The sequence below is a fragment of the Alexandromys fortis genome, unplaced genomic scaffold, assembly GCF_014885135.2.
Source record: "Alexandromys fortis isolate MF-2015 unplaced genomic scaffold, M_Fortis_MF-2015_v1.1 scaffold_245, whole genome shotgun sequence".
Lineage (NCBI taxonomy): Eukaryota > Metazoa > Chordata > Mammalia > Rodentia > Cricetidae > Alexandromys > Alexandromys fortis.
In genome coordinates this window covers 1,092,968-1,107,963 of record NW_026068139.1, presented here as the reverse complement: position 1 = coordinate 1,107,963, position 14,996 = coordinate 1,092,968, and the positions used below count along the sequence as shown (strand labels likewise).

The following is a 14,996-nucleotide window of genomic DNA, read 5'->3' as shown; positions in this document are numbered from 1 at the left end:
TCTTGAATTTTGATTGAGGTTGTATTGAATCTAGAGATGAAAGTAATAAGCTGACATTATGGCACCTTCCTATTTATGAAAAGAGAATGACCTTCCATTTCTTTAGTTCTTTCTTGATAGCTTTTGTAAGACTTTAAGACAATCCTGAAGCCATTTTTGACAATTCTGAATCCTCTCAGCCTCTGTGCCATAGTGCTTCCCCTCCTCCCCTGGGAACCAAGGACCAAACAGCTACCCATATACTTATGCTTTGGTTCGGTCCCCTGGGAAACGGGGTCAAAATGACCTCTTACCTCATCTGATCTGGCAACAGCTCTCCGTCAATTATTGGTATTAGCCCTTTCAAATAAGTCAATCAGAATAGTCAAAGAACAATCCCCCTTGCTTCTGTGGCCCCTTTGAAAGTAGACTGTACCCGCTATTCGAGGTCCCTCGGCTTCCCGAATGCTGGGGGACCCTGTCATGACAGAATTAATAAAATCCTCATGCTTTTGCATCGGCTGTAGTGTGTGAGATGGTCTCTGGGGGCGACTCCTCGGTGTTTGGACGCTAGAGTCCAACACTTTCATTTGAGTTATTTAGTTTGTCTTACATAAATCTTTATATGCTTTTGATAGGTTTATACCTGTGTTTCATTTTCTTTGGTGCTACTGTAAATGATAGTGTATTTTTAATTTCAAATTTCACTAACTCACCGATAGTAAGTACTACTACCTTTTAACTGAAATCATTTTGGTTCATCCAGGTTCCGCCAGGTGTGGTGCACACAACCTCAGAACTCAGGAGGCTGAGATCAGAGGATTGAGAGTCTGAAGCAAGTCTTGGTTACAGGCTTCAGGCCACTTTGGCCTATTCAGTGAACCTATCTATAAATTCATTCATTTATTTGTTTATTTTCTGATGCACTGGTGAAAATTACAGACTTGGATAGTATTTTCTTAATTCTGTTTAGACCAGGAGCTCTATCTTTCTAGTGTGATTCTACAAAGAACAAAATTCGGGGTACTGTATAAATAGTGACACGTAGTCTACGCCTGCAGGCATATGGGGAAACCCAGTTTGCCAAAGGAGAAAGCATGCCTCTATTCTCTTACTGCCAGTCCTTGGCATCTCCTCCTGGGGGTAGAAGCAAAGGATTTGCCAAACAAAAGTGCTAGAATGGATGACATCTAAGGTGAACGTACATCTCTTTGTTTTCAACTCTCACTCAAATTCCAGAGTACTCTAAGCCACTTGGGATGTTGTAAGAGTGCCCCCCTCCCAGCGCCAGAAAATTTGAAAAACATAATAAATATCTAAAAGATGCCAGTATCAGGAGGTCCAACGAAATGGTCCATCCATAATTTTATAAAGTTTAAGAAATATATATCCTATGTGCAAACACTCAAGACTTTAATTAATGGACAGTCAGTAAACCCGGACACCTAGGGAGGCAGACTGTTGGGGAATATTATTTGCAGGTATGGGACTTTTGTTTATGCTGTATGTGTTATTGTGGCTGTCTAAAACACCGGATGGGCCTAATAAAGAGATGAACGGCCAATAGTGAGGCAGGAGCAAGGATAGGTGGGATTGATAGGCAGAAAGTATAAATAGAAGGAGAACTCTGGGAGGAGAGAGAATAGGGAACAAAAGAGAACAAGGAAAGGAGGAAGTCAGGGGCCAGCCACACAGCCAGACACAAAGTAAAAAGGAAAGTAAAATATATAGAAGCTAAGGCCAGGCATTTATAAGAAAGAATAAACTTCTGTGTATGATTTATTTGGGAGCTCGATGATGGGCCTCTCAAAGAGCCAAAAGAGTAAAAAAAAAAAAAAATTACACAACATCAGGCATCACAAATAAAAAGCAGAAAGTGGCCATTCTAGGAGTGAAAACACACTGAACTAACAGGATTTCCAGTGCAGAGAGCAGCAAAGAGAGCTGAGAATCAGCAGAGTAATTCAACAACTGTCCTCATATAATTCCAAGTTACCAAGTTGAAAGATCTGAGTTCACTGCTCAATCAAAAGAGACCCATGCATGACAATGCATGTTCTTGTGAAATTTCATAACTATAGAGATATACAGAAAGATTCTGCATGCTTTAGAAGAACAAAAACAAAATACGTGACAATTTTTAATCAAAAGAAAAAGAAAAAAAAACCCAAACCTCTATCAGATTGCTTTAGACTTCTTACCAATGAAGCAAAACTACCAGGAGAATCAGAAATGGAACTTACTTCTTGGACAAGATGCCAAAGACACAGACAACAAAAGAAGAAATATACTAATGGACTTTGCAAAGACTTAAAATTTTTTATACAGAAAAAGACACAGTAAACAGAGTAAACACAGAAAATGGGAGAAAATACTTGCAAGTCTTACACAGTAATTCACCAAATTCTGTGGCTGCTCTTGTCCATTACACAAATAGCACTGTATTTGCCGGTGGTGGCGCACGCCTTTAATCCCAGCACTCGGGAGGCAGAGACAGGTGGATCTCTGTGAGTTCGAGGCCAGTCTGGTCTACAAGAGCTAGTTCCAGGACAGGAACCAAAAGCTACAGAAAAACCCTGTCTCAAAAAATAAAAAAAAAAACCAGTTGTGAAACTGTATTGTTCAGGTAATAATGAAAATGTCTATGCATGCTCCACATGAGCATCAGAACCCAAACTATTTCTTGATCCTGTATTAGCTGAATCAATAAATAAAGAATTCATGGAGACAAGGGCTATACCTAATAAGAATTAATATCTGAATACAAAAAAATACCTAAAATTAATTTTAGGTATTGAGATTAGCCTGGGTTACATGAGACCCTGTATCAAAATAAGTAAATAAATAAATAAATATTTGAAAGAACAAAGGTGTAAATGTAGGCTAGAATTTGAAGAATTTAAAAACTGGGTGCACTGTTGTCAGGAAAGTAAAATAGTATATGTATTATGGAAGACAATATATCAGTGCCACAAAAAATGAAAATCAGAATTATATGATCGAGCAATTCCAGTTCTGCATATATAGCTAGAAGACAAATTAAAGAACAGTTATCAAAAAGAGGGGGGAAAGTGTTGAGAGTATGAGAAAGGGGCACCCTAGTACACTGTTAATGGAGAGATAGATTCATTCAGCCATTATGAAAAATGATAATGGAAATTCAAAAGAGAAATACCCAGGAACCTTTCTTATTAGCACAAACCCAAGATGAGCTCTTCACTCAGGGCGGGAGGGGTGGTGGTGAGACAGGGTTTCCCTGTGTAGCCCTCACTGTCCTGGAACTCTCTCTGTAGACCAGGCTTGCCTTGAACTCAAGAGATCCCCCTGCCTCTGCCTCTCAAGTGCTGGATTAAAGGAGTGTGCCACAACTGCCTGAGTTCTTCAAATCTCAAAGATGTCTGTATGCCCATGTTCACTGGAGTATTATTCTTGGAAAACCAAGAAAGATATGGAATCGGTCTAAATGTGTGTCAGTGGATGAATAAAGAAAATTGATGTAGAGTGTTAAGCCTTAAAAGAAATATGAAACCAGGTATAGTGGTGCAGGCTTTTAATCCCAGCACTTGGGAGGCAGAGGTAGGTGGATCTCTGTAAGTTTGAGGCCAGCCTGGTCTACATAGATAGTTCCAGGACAGCCAGAGCTGTTACACAGAGAAACCCTGTCTGGGGGAGAAAATCATTTGTGATGAGCAAATGAACTTGACTCCCTACTGAAAACAGCACAATTCAGAGGATAGGCCAACAGTGAGATCCTGTCTTTAGAAAAAAAAAAAAAAAAAGGATGGTTATAGTGTCATTTGTTACAGCATTGATGGACATGGGGACGTTGTGCTAAGTAAAATAAGACAGATCCAGAAAGGGAACTATTTATTTGATCTCATTTTATGTGGAATCTAGCGTGGGGACTAGAGACAGAGAGTAAAATAGTTGTTAGTAAGAAACAGTGGAGGGGCTGAAGGAGTGAGAAGCTATAGGACAAACAATAAAACATGGCAGATACATAACACGAAGACTCATATTTGGGGGCAAAAATGGACAAGGATGTCAAAAGTGAGACTTCAAGAAGTGAGCAGATACCCCAGAGCAGCCGGGGTTTGCAGTTAGTGTGTGTGTTAGAGCAGAGTTTGGCCAAATAAACCTATTTTATGCACTTTTGTCAAACTGAGCTATGGGACATGATACTTATTAATTTATCTCAGCATTTTACTATCTGTATGTATTTCATAGTACTATACTACAAATATTTAATATGTAATTTACTTAAAATATTAAATATTATTTGAAACAAGCAAACAGACTCTTAGTTAAAATGTGAAAACATGAGCTTTCTTTGAGAAAGATAAGAAAGCAGTTGCAACTTCATTTGTTAATTCTAAAAGTTAGTATTATTCTGAACTACATAGTGAATTCCAGAAGAGCCAAGACTACACAGTAAGACAAAACAAGAAAACAAAACAAAAGTTAATATTACTGTTTGGTTTTTCTAAGCACATTTTTCATCTGTTTCAGTTCAGTTTTACTAATCTTTAGCCTCTTATAATTTGAAATATATTTAGAAATTACTTAAAACTAATAAATAACATTTATAAAAATCTATGAGGTACAACCAAAACCAATCATACATTTGTTTAACAGAAACATAGCGTGGGCCTGCTCTGTGATCGGCCTTGTCCTAGGTGCTAAGGACAAAAGGTGAACAAACCCCACCAAAATCTTGAACTGCATTCCATAGGCTTACCTCCATGAGAGAGTTAAACACACAGAAATTAGGAGACAACCTGCCTCAAGACCCAGAAATACCACTTTTGGGTATATATCCAAAGGATGCTCAATCAGGCCACAAGGACACATGCTCAACTATGTTCACAGCAGCTTTGTTTGTCATAGCCAGAACCCAGAAATAACCTAAATGCCCCTTGACCGAAGAATGGATAAGGAAAATGTGGTACATTTACACAATGGAGTACTACACAGCAGAAAAAATAACAACAGCTTGAATTTTGCAGGAAAATGGATGAAGCTAGAAAACATTATTTTGAGTGGGGTAACCCAGACACAGAAAGACAATTATCACATGTACTCATTCATAGGTGGTTTTGAAACATAAAGCAAAGAAAGCCAGCCTAAAAACCACAATCCCAGAGAACTTAGACAACAATGAGGCCACTAAGAGAGACTTACATAGACCTAATCTACATGAGAAGTAGAAAAAAACAAGATCTCCTGAGTAAATTGGGAGCATGGGGACCTTGGGGAAAAGTTGAAGGGGGAGGGGAGAGGCAGAGAGGAAAGCAGAGAAAAATGGAGAGCTCAATAAAAATCAATTAAGAATTAATATTTAATTGCAAATGAGGATTGTGTGCGTTGTGATCTGATTGTATTTGGATTATGGAAAGAGTTAATCAAGCTAATTCATGTATCCATCACTTCATCAACTTCTTTCTGAGGAGAACATTAAATATCTATTCTTTTAGCAAAAAGAAAAAAGAAAAGAAATAGTTAACAAGCACAGAAAAAGTTGTTTGATGTCACTAGCTATAAGAGAGCAACAATTCAATACCACTCCACACCCCATTAGAGCGACCTCTATAAAACAAACAAACCAAAGCTAACAAGCATTTGTAAGGATGTTGACAAACCGTGACTCCCGTGCGTTACTAGTAAGGGTGACGATGCAGTCACAGTGGAGAACAGTCAGCCAACTCTTCATGAAGCCAAGCAGACTTCACTTATGACCTGGCATCTCTACTCTTCTGTATGTGCCTGGAAGAACTGAAAAGAGGGGCTCAGAACTCACCAGCACACCAGTGCTCACAGTGGTGTTCACAGCAGAAAAAGGAGGAAACAAACTAGATGTCAGTGGTAGAGACTGGATAAACAAAATGTGGAGCAGTGAGTGTGTGTGTGTGTTTGTGTGTATTTGTGCGCGCATGCTCAGGCAGCACATGGAGTAAACTGGAACGATACAGAGATGGCCCCTATGCAAGGATGACATGCAAATTCATAAAATGTTCCATTTTTTTTTAAAAAATTTTGAAGAATTCTATGAAAGTTCCAATTTATATTAAAAATAACAGAAACACGCTATTTTTTCTGCTGCCTTAGTAAGAATCATTCTTAGTGGCTTAACTGGGTTTTTGTCTTCCCTCTATCTTAATAGAGAAACATTTGAAAAATTTAAAAAAAAAAAAAAAAAAAACTCTTCCTGAAACATAACCACTTTCCCCTACCCGCCCTGTGTATCCTCAGTTACACACTAGTGATCTATGCCCAAGGCGGAAAGAAGGAACTGATTAGTAGACAGCTCAGCCTGCCCAGAGCTGTGTTTCATTAAGCTACACAACATTTCACAACACTTTAATCTGCTAGCCATACAGGGCAATGGCCATCGGAAGCTCTAATATCCAGCAACTGCACATTTTAAGCAGCATGCCCTGGTCAGTTTCCTGCAGCTCCACCCAACCTACTTCAAAGAACACTGCCTGTGGTCTAAGGACATTTTAACTTCCAACCTTTATTAAATGAGAAGCATGTATAATAGAAATGGAGTTACTCCAGAAATGACGTTAAATCTAGTAATCTTAGGAACCTGTTCTTATCTTTCCCCTTTCACTATACAAATGAGAGTATTAGTATTTATGAGGCACGAGAATTATTTAAGGTACACTGAGGGAGTACAGTAAATATTCTTTCATAAAGTGACATTAAATGACAGCCTATTAATTTTCTTTTGTCTTAGGATTACAGTAAGTTTTGGGAACAAAACTGATTTCAGTCCTTTGATATGTTCACAGATCAAGTCAAATCAAATCTATTCATCAAATGAATTCTTAGAAGAGATTACTCATAGCCAGAACGACTTCAGATGGTGGGAAAGGGTCCTAGCAAAGACCAATCATTTGGATACTTGAGTATGTGTAAGCGTTTAGAAAGTACAGTGACGTGCACGCCGAACCAGGGGCCTGAATACTCGAGGGCTTTCAGATTTGACTGCTACTTCCTAACTGTAAACGTGACAGCAGAATGAGAAAAACATTACCTATTTTGCCTTACAATGGTGTAATATTGTCAACTTGATAGGGTCTAGCTAGAATCAGTGAGGAGACAAGCCTCTGGGCATGTCTATGGGGAACTGAAGTAGGAACCCATGCCCCCAAGAGCAGGTGGTACCTACCATTCAGTGGACTTTGAAGCCGGACTGGAGAAAACTGAGAAAGCGAGCTGAGCGCAAATATGCGTCTTCTTTTCCTCCTGCCTGCAGTACAATGTGACTCAGCCAGTCGGGGCTACTCAGCTGTCTCCGTGACCTCCTCTCCATGCCTGACTCCACAAACTAGGAGCCAAAGTAACTCCTCCTCCCTTGCATTGCCTTTGCCATGTGTGTGTCTCAGGAATGTGTAAAGTCACTAAGGCAGAAACGAGGTGCTGAGAAATGGAGCTGTTGCTGTGATAAACCTGACCACTGGACTTGCAGGCTTTGAGACTGGTTTGCAAGAATGAGGAAGAATTTGGAACTCTGAGCTAAAAAAAAAAAAAAAAAATCCCTTGACGGACACAAACAGAGCTTATTGAGCCTTTCTGGTGGGAGCTGGGATGACCAGAAGGCCAAGAGAAATGAGGACAGTGAAGGAGTAACTCACGGGGTCTCAGAGACTCTGCTGAGAACTTAGTCAGTGACCATTTTGATGTGGTTTGTCTGTTTGGATGGTTATTTTTTTTTTTTTTTTTGGTTTGGTTTGGGTTTTGTTTTGTTTTGTTTTGAGACAGGGTTTCTCTCTAACAGTCCTGATGGTACTGGAACTCGGTTAACCAGTCTGGCCTTGAACTCACAGAGCTCCAGCCACCTCCAACTGTGCTAAGATTAAAGGAGTGCACCATCCCCGCCTGGCTTTAGTGTGATATTTTAACAAGAATCTGGATGCATTCTGCCTATCTCCTGAGAAGTTAATGAGGATGAATCTGAAAGTAATGGACTACTTTGTTTGGTAGAGGAATTCTCAAGACAGGATAGCAGCCTGGTTGCGCCACAGCTATTCCTCATTCACACCCATTTGATTCAGTTCTGTCTGGAAAAGAGCAATAAGTGGAACAGAGAGGCATTTAAAGAATGTACAAAATGTACGCTTCTGTGGGTGGGGGGAGCTCAAGGGCTGCAGCCTTGCACGGCCTCAGAGACTTGACCTGACTAGAGCGGTGAGGATATAAAGAAATGATAAGTACCCAGGAAACTGGGATCAGTACCCAGGAAGCTCGGCATGTTTATTATACACAGTTGAATAGGGAGATAGGGTTATTGTAGGCAGCCAAACAAGGAGAGAAGAAGTCTCTGAAGGAGAGCAGTCTTCAGGTCACGAACATCCAGTGGGGAGAAGGCTATGACGGATATTTTCTGCACACACTATCAACATTGGCACACGACCTCCCCAAGTCTCAACCCCTGGGGTGGGGGAAAGCTTTACCATTTCCCCACAGTTCTGAGGCTCTGGTCCCTGACATGGCTGGTTAATGTCGTACTACACATTCACTCAGGACTACACACTCAGGGCTTCCTCGATGTCCATGCCCAAGCAAGTTTCAAGTTGCAGAGAAGGGGCATGTTGAAAAGGACTATGTGAGTTACAGAGAATTGTCTTGCTAGTTACTGGACTTATAGGGAATGTGCCCTGAGGGCAAGACCATATCCATCAAAGGCTCCAATTTATAAAAATGCAAATTCATTTGAAAGAGGGAGTATAACTGAGAATGCCCTGAAGGCATTCCCTGCTCTTAAAAAGCAACTGTCTAGGAAAGAGTTTCCACGAGTCAGCACAAACGTCTACTGCATTTATGATCCAGGAAGGCCAGGCTCCATTTCCAGCTGGCGACAGAAATGAGGCAACAGAATCCACATGCTAGTAGTTTTACAGGCATGAAAAATACAAGACTGAGGGGGTCAGAGAGTCTTGCATAAAACTCCAGAGAACCACTGAGGCCAGGCAATGTGTAGCAGGATTAGAGAACCTGATAGATCACTATATAAAGCCCAAGTTCAAAGGAAACTCAAAGATGCTAAGGATGCCAGGACCTTGGGGTGTCCATTAAGGAAAGTGGCATGCACACAGAGATCTGGCTCAAGAGAAAGGCTATGTGTGCTGTAGGAAGCAGAGCTGGAGGGGCAGGGCCACCTAGGTCCTTTGGATCCCAAATTATTCCATCTCCAGATCTGCAGGGCACAGGTCTGCAGGATTTGGTGCTTATCCTCCTGGGTTTGGGCTTGTCTGTGGTCTGCCTTTGCTTATTAGCCCCCCATTCCTCTCCTTTGAAACGGAGGTGTTTATTCTGTGTCATATATTGAAAGTACGTGACCTGGGTTTTATTTGCAGGGACTCACCATTAACTGCCTGTGTCTCAGAAGAGAATCTGCACTTTCTTTTGAACAGTGTTGGAATTATTAAAGATAATAATATTTACTTACTTATGCAAGTTCTACAGTGTGGATGTGGAGGTCAGAGGATAACGAGAATAGTGAGTTCCCTTTTCACCACATGGGTTCCAGAGATTGAACTCACCTCATTAGTTTTGACAACAAGCTTCTCTACTTACTAAGCCCTGATGGAGACTTTAGAAGTTGAACTGATGCATTTTACAATATGAAATGTCCATGAGTCTACAAACACAAAAAGTAAAAGGTTGTGGCTTTGAAAGTAGTATTGTCTGTGATAAGTATTTTGAAATCCCCAATGGTGGGTTCCTCCACCGACACAATCAGTCAGATCAGGCTGAATTAAAAGTCCAGTTTTAATGAGCAAAGCACCCCCAGGTGATCTCAGGGGAAGAAGAGAAATCACATGGCAGATCTAGAGACCAGAGCTTAAATACTCTGTAGGCATAGTCTTGGGCAGTTACAGGGGAGAGTCGCCACTTGGTGGGCTTTCTGAGCAGCAGGGGTTTGGAATGGAGCCCAAGCTGGAAAACCCCAAAAGTTTGGATGTCAAATTAACATGGCAGGACTTGTCATGATTATTACTGCCAACCTGATAGGATCTAGAATTAGTGACCAGACAGATTTCAGGACATGTGAGGTATTATCTAGATTAGGTTATATCTTACTTAGAGTATGTGTTGCTGTGACAGGCACCATTACCAAAAGCAACTTGGGGAGGAAAAAGTTTATTTCCTCTTATGTGTCCTGATCATAGTCCTTTATGAAGTTACGTTTTGTGAGTGTGTGTATGTGTGTTGTTGCTGTTGTTATGGGGGGGGGGGTCTCTCTGCTACCTTCAAGAGCAGCAGAGAGATGAGTCACCGGAGGCCAAGAAGACAGTCTCAATACAACTCAGTAGCCAGTGTTGGTTGAAACTTAGAGACTCTGACCACAGTTGTTTATTTTAAGCATATTTAAGCACAGCACAATTTGGTTAAAAAAACTATTTTGGTAATAATAAACTCAATCCTGCGTGCATAACAAAACATATCATCTCCTTGAGAAAGAAAGGAAGCTAAACACTTAAAGTAAGACCAGACAGACCCTATCAAGACTCTTGTAAGGTCCATAGAGACAAATTCTACAAATGACTGAGAAAAACAGGTCTGCTATTGGCTGAGAAAAACAAATTATGATCAGGATCTGGAGGAAGGTCTGATACCAGAAAAGTGTCTAGCCACACAGATGACAGTTTCCCAGGCTAGAAGACACATCCATGCCAGCTTTCTGTGGGGGAAACAGGTTCTGCATTCCTTCACTTGAAGAAAGAAGTCTGTGTTTAACATCCCAGCTTCCCCTAGTGTGTGTCAGTGAGCACAAACACTCTGTGCCCCTTCAGGAAGTCAGAGCAGAAACTTAGATCAGGAACCTAGGAGCAGGAGCTCATTCAGAGACCATGGAGGGTGCTGCAAGGCTTGCTCTCTGTGGCTTGCTCAGTCTGCTTCCTTATAGCACCAAGGACCACCATACCAGAGGTGACACCATTCACAATAGGATGAGCCCTCCCACACTAACCACTAACTAAGAAATGGACTGCAGACTTACTTATATGCTGATCTTAGGGAGATATTTTCTTCACATGAGAATCACTCTTCCTAAATGACTCTAGCTTGTATTAAGTTGTCATAAAATTAGCCAGCTTAATTGAAGGAGGAAGACTCACCCTAAATGTGAGTTGTACCATTCTTTCATGGGCTGTGGTGCTGGACTGAACAAAAAGGAGAAAACTAGCTGAGCACAAATATTCATTATTCTCTACTTCCTGCCTGCAGATATAATGTAATCACCAACCTGGACTCCTGCCACCATATTTTCCCATCATATTTTCCCATCTACAAACTGTAAGCCACATTAAACCCTTCTTTCCTTACATTGTTTTCACAAGGCGTTTTGTCCTAGTGACGTGCAAAGTAATATAAATGATAAGGTGGTAATGCAATGCTCTATAGGCAGTAATGTAACATCCAAATAGGGAGTTACTGCCTGCAGTATTCTATGCATCTATGTTTTGCATTAGCTTAATGTTATTCAAAGTGTGGCCTGTGCACTATGGTTATGGTTATAGATCTGCAACACATCAAATAAGTCAGTTGAGCAAACCTTTGGAATAGATATTCTTATATTGTCACAACATCCAAATATGTGATCAATGGTCACTTTCCCTGTGCAAGTTACAGACTGGTACAGTTTAGTGACCTCATGAAATAAGTAATACACAGAATGGGTTACAGACAGATCATGAGTTACAGATAGGCCATGGTATGAATCTGAGTTACACACGGGTTGTGTGTCATTTATTTTAAGGTTAACCTATCAACTGAACTCCTAAAATATATAAAAACACAGACATGCTGGCATTTTTAGATATTACTTTACAATTTACTTAAATATTAGTCAAGTCCTTAAGAAAATTTAATAAAGCCGGGTGGTAGTAGTACTTGGGAGGCAGGTGGATCTTAGTGAGTTCAAGACCAGCCTGGTCTACAAAGCAAGTTCCAGGACAGTCAGGACTGTTGTACAGTAAAACCCTGTCTTAAAAAAAAAAACAAACAAAGAAGAGGATGACGATGAAGAGGACGAGGAGGAGGAAAAAAAAAAGCCAATACAGGGGATTGTAGAGATGGTTCAGATGTTAGGAACACTGGCTGCTCTTCCAGAGGACCCTGGTTCAATTCCCAGCACCCATACAGCAGCTTAAAACTGTCTGCACTCCAGTTGTAGGGGTTCTGACTCCCTCACACAGACATATGTGTAAACAAAATAGCAATGCACATAAAAAAATTTAAAAAGGAATCATCAAAAAAGAAAAGAAAAAGAGAGAAAAGAAAAAAAGGAGAAACCAATACAGGCGGGCAGGAGAGAGGCTCAGCAGTTAAGAGCACTTGTTTCTCTTGTAGAGGACCCAGGTTTGGTTTCCAGAGCCCACCTGACAGCTCAAATGGTCCATAGTCTAATTCTACGGATCCAATGCCCTCTTCTAGCTCCCGAGGGCACCAGACATACACTTAGTGCACAGACATACATGCAGGCAAAACATCTGTGCACATAAAATAAATAATTAAAAAATAAAAATGAAACCAATACAGGACTGGAGAGATGGCTCAGTCCTTGGAAACACTAACTGTTCTTGCAGAGGACCCAGATTCAGTTCCTAGCATTCCCACTGAGTAGCCCACAGCTGCCTATAACTCCAGCCCAGGGGTCTCTGGCATTGCTGGCTTCCTCAGCCAGATCTATTTTATTGGTAAATACTCACAGACCAATACATAAATAATAAAATCTTTATGTTAAATACAAATGCTTAATATTCTATATAGAGTGTTCTGAGAGTTTTTAGGTTCCTAATATATAAAAATTATACAGTTGACATTAATCAAAGGCTTAAGTGAAAGACTGAATCGAAGACACTCACTCCAACTTATTTCATGAATGAACAAAAACAAGGCAGCCAGGTACAGCTTTCTAATGGTAGAAAAATGGGTGAATTCAGAAACTGGCTGGTAAGACAGAAAGAGCAATGCAATGAACAAATAAACGTAGCAAAACACTTGTCATTGCAACTTGATGTAATAATACATGAAATATTTTAAAGCACATTCTTTTCGAACATGATAGTAGAGCAAGGGGAGGTTTGTCTTGGCTTCTGTTAACAAGCCCGACTAGCTCTGAAACGCAGTGATGGAAGACGACCGCGTTGTCTACAGTGTGGCTTTGTGTCGATAGCAGGAGCAGCATCACAAAACCTCAACGACATCCTCGTAGCCAAGGACCCAAGGAGAAATGTCTCAAATTCTGTCTTACTTTTGCTTTTTACTCTAGATTTGTTGCTGATTTGGCTGGGTTTTTTAGTATTTATTTTTTAATCCTTTATGATTTTATCTTTTATTACTCAACTTTAATTTTATTTGTATGTTTTAAATTTTTATAATTGGATGTTTAACCTCTTGCTCTAGGAGATTAAAGCTTTTCCTCACATTCTTTTTCTTCCTTTCTTATTGATTTTCTTGAGCTATACATTTTTTTCTCCGCTTCCCTCCCTTCTTCCCCCCTCCTCTTCTACCCTCTGCCATGATCCCCATGCTCCCAATTTACTCAGGAAATCTTGTCTTTTTCTATTTCCCGTGTAGATTAGATCCATGTATATCTCTCTTAGTATCCACGTTGTTGTTGTCTAGGGTTTCTGGGATTGTGGTTTGTAGGCTGGTTTTCTTTGCTTTATGTCTAAAAGCTACTTATGAGTGAGTACACATGATATTGTCTTTCTGGGTCTGGGTTAATTTACTCAATGTGATGTGTTCTAGATTCATCTATTTGCCTGCAAATTTCAAGATGTCATTTTTTTTTTTTTTTTTTTGCTGTGTCAAGGGGCCTTTAAGTTGTTTCCAGGTTCTGATTATGACAAACAATGCTGCTATGAACATAGTTGAGCATATGTCCTTGGGGTACGATTGAGCATCCTTTGGATATATACCCAAAGTGGTATTGCTGGGTCTTGAGGAAGGTTGTTTTCTAATTTTCCAATAAATCGCCATATTGATATCCAAAGGGGCTATACCTGTTTTCACTCCCTCCAGCAATGCAGGAGTGTTTCCTTTGTTATATAAACAGTGTTCTGTCTGCATGTATGTCTGCAGACCAGAAGAGGTACCAGATCTCATTACAGACAGTTGTGAGCTACCATGTGGGTGCTAGGAATTGAATTCATGACCTCTGGAAAAGCAGCCAGTGCTCTTAACCACTGAGTCATCACTCCAGTCCTCTTTCTTTTTAACTAATATTTTGTTTTATTTGAAGCAGGGTGTCTCTAGGTAGCCCTGGTAGTCCTGGAACTCAATTTGGAGACTAGACTGGCCTCGATCTACCTGCCATAGCATCCTCCTGAGTGCTGAGATTAAAGGTTTGTGCCACCAAAGCCATGTTTAACTTGGAGTTTTCTTTCTTACCCCCTTTTTCTGCTCCCCTCCTTTTTCATTCTATTATTACGTTCCCTAATGTTTTTATCAGAATTTATAGTTCATCATATATTTTGCCACTCCTCCTCACTAAAGAAGGCTAAGACACTGACCACCCATAGCCCAAGCCTCCTGCTGCTTGACACCCTCAGCAATCTAAACCCCCATCCCTACAGCTGCCTCTGGTGCCCATCTCCCATCCCGACACTGTGGCAGACTGTCGTCAGGTCTTCTAGCTTGTAATTTCTCCTCAGATTAGCACTGTCTCAACCACCAAAGTTCCCCTCAAGACTTGAAAATAACAATATTTCTTCTCCAATGATAACCTGCCAAGCATACTTCAAGCCAAAATTAGCCAGAAAAAAATAACTGCCACTAATATTAATAAATGGGACAAAGCCTCAAGAAGATATATGATGTGGGATTCCCCTCTGTATGCTGTGAATATGTTTTATTATCATTGGTTAATAAAGAAGATGCTTTGGCAAATGGCTCAGGCATATTCCTAGCAACTCGTACATCTTAAATTAACCCATTTCTATTTATCTGTGTATTGCCACAAGGCTATGGCTTACCTATAAGGTTCTGGTATCTTTCTCCTT

General features: G+C 40.4%; 1 long non-coding RNA gene and 1 pseudogene across 1 annotated transcript in view; one reads left to right on the top strand and one right to left on the bottom strand.

Annotated features, from left to right (window-relative positions):
• LOC126491166 (uncharacterized) overlaps positions 1-7,339 on the bottom strand; it is a 130,119-nt gene extending 122,780 nt beyond the window's left edge. The window contains exon 1 of the long non-coding RNA XR_007589334.1: positions 7,154-7,339. This is a non-coding gene — a long non-coding RNA (uncharacterized lncRNA). The remainder of the gene's footprint in view (positions 1-7,153) is intronic.
• LOC126491175 (uncharacterized) lies at positions 5,910-6,002 on the top strand (annotated as a pseudogene).
• Positions 7,340-14,996: the final 7,657 nt, after the last annotated feature.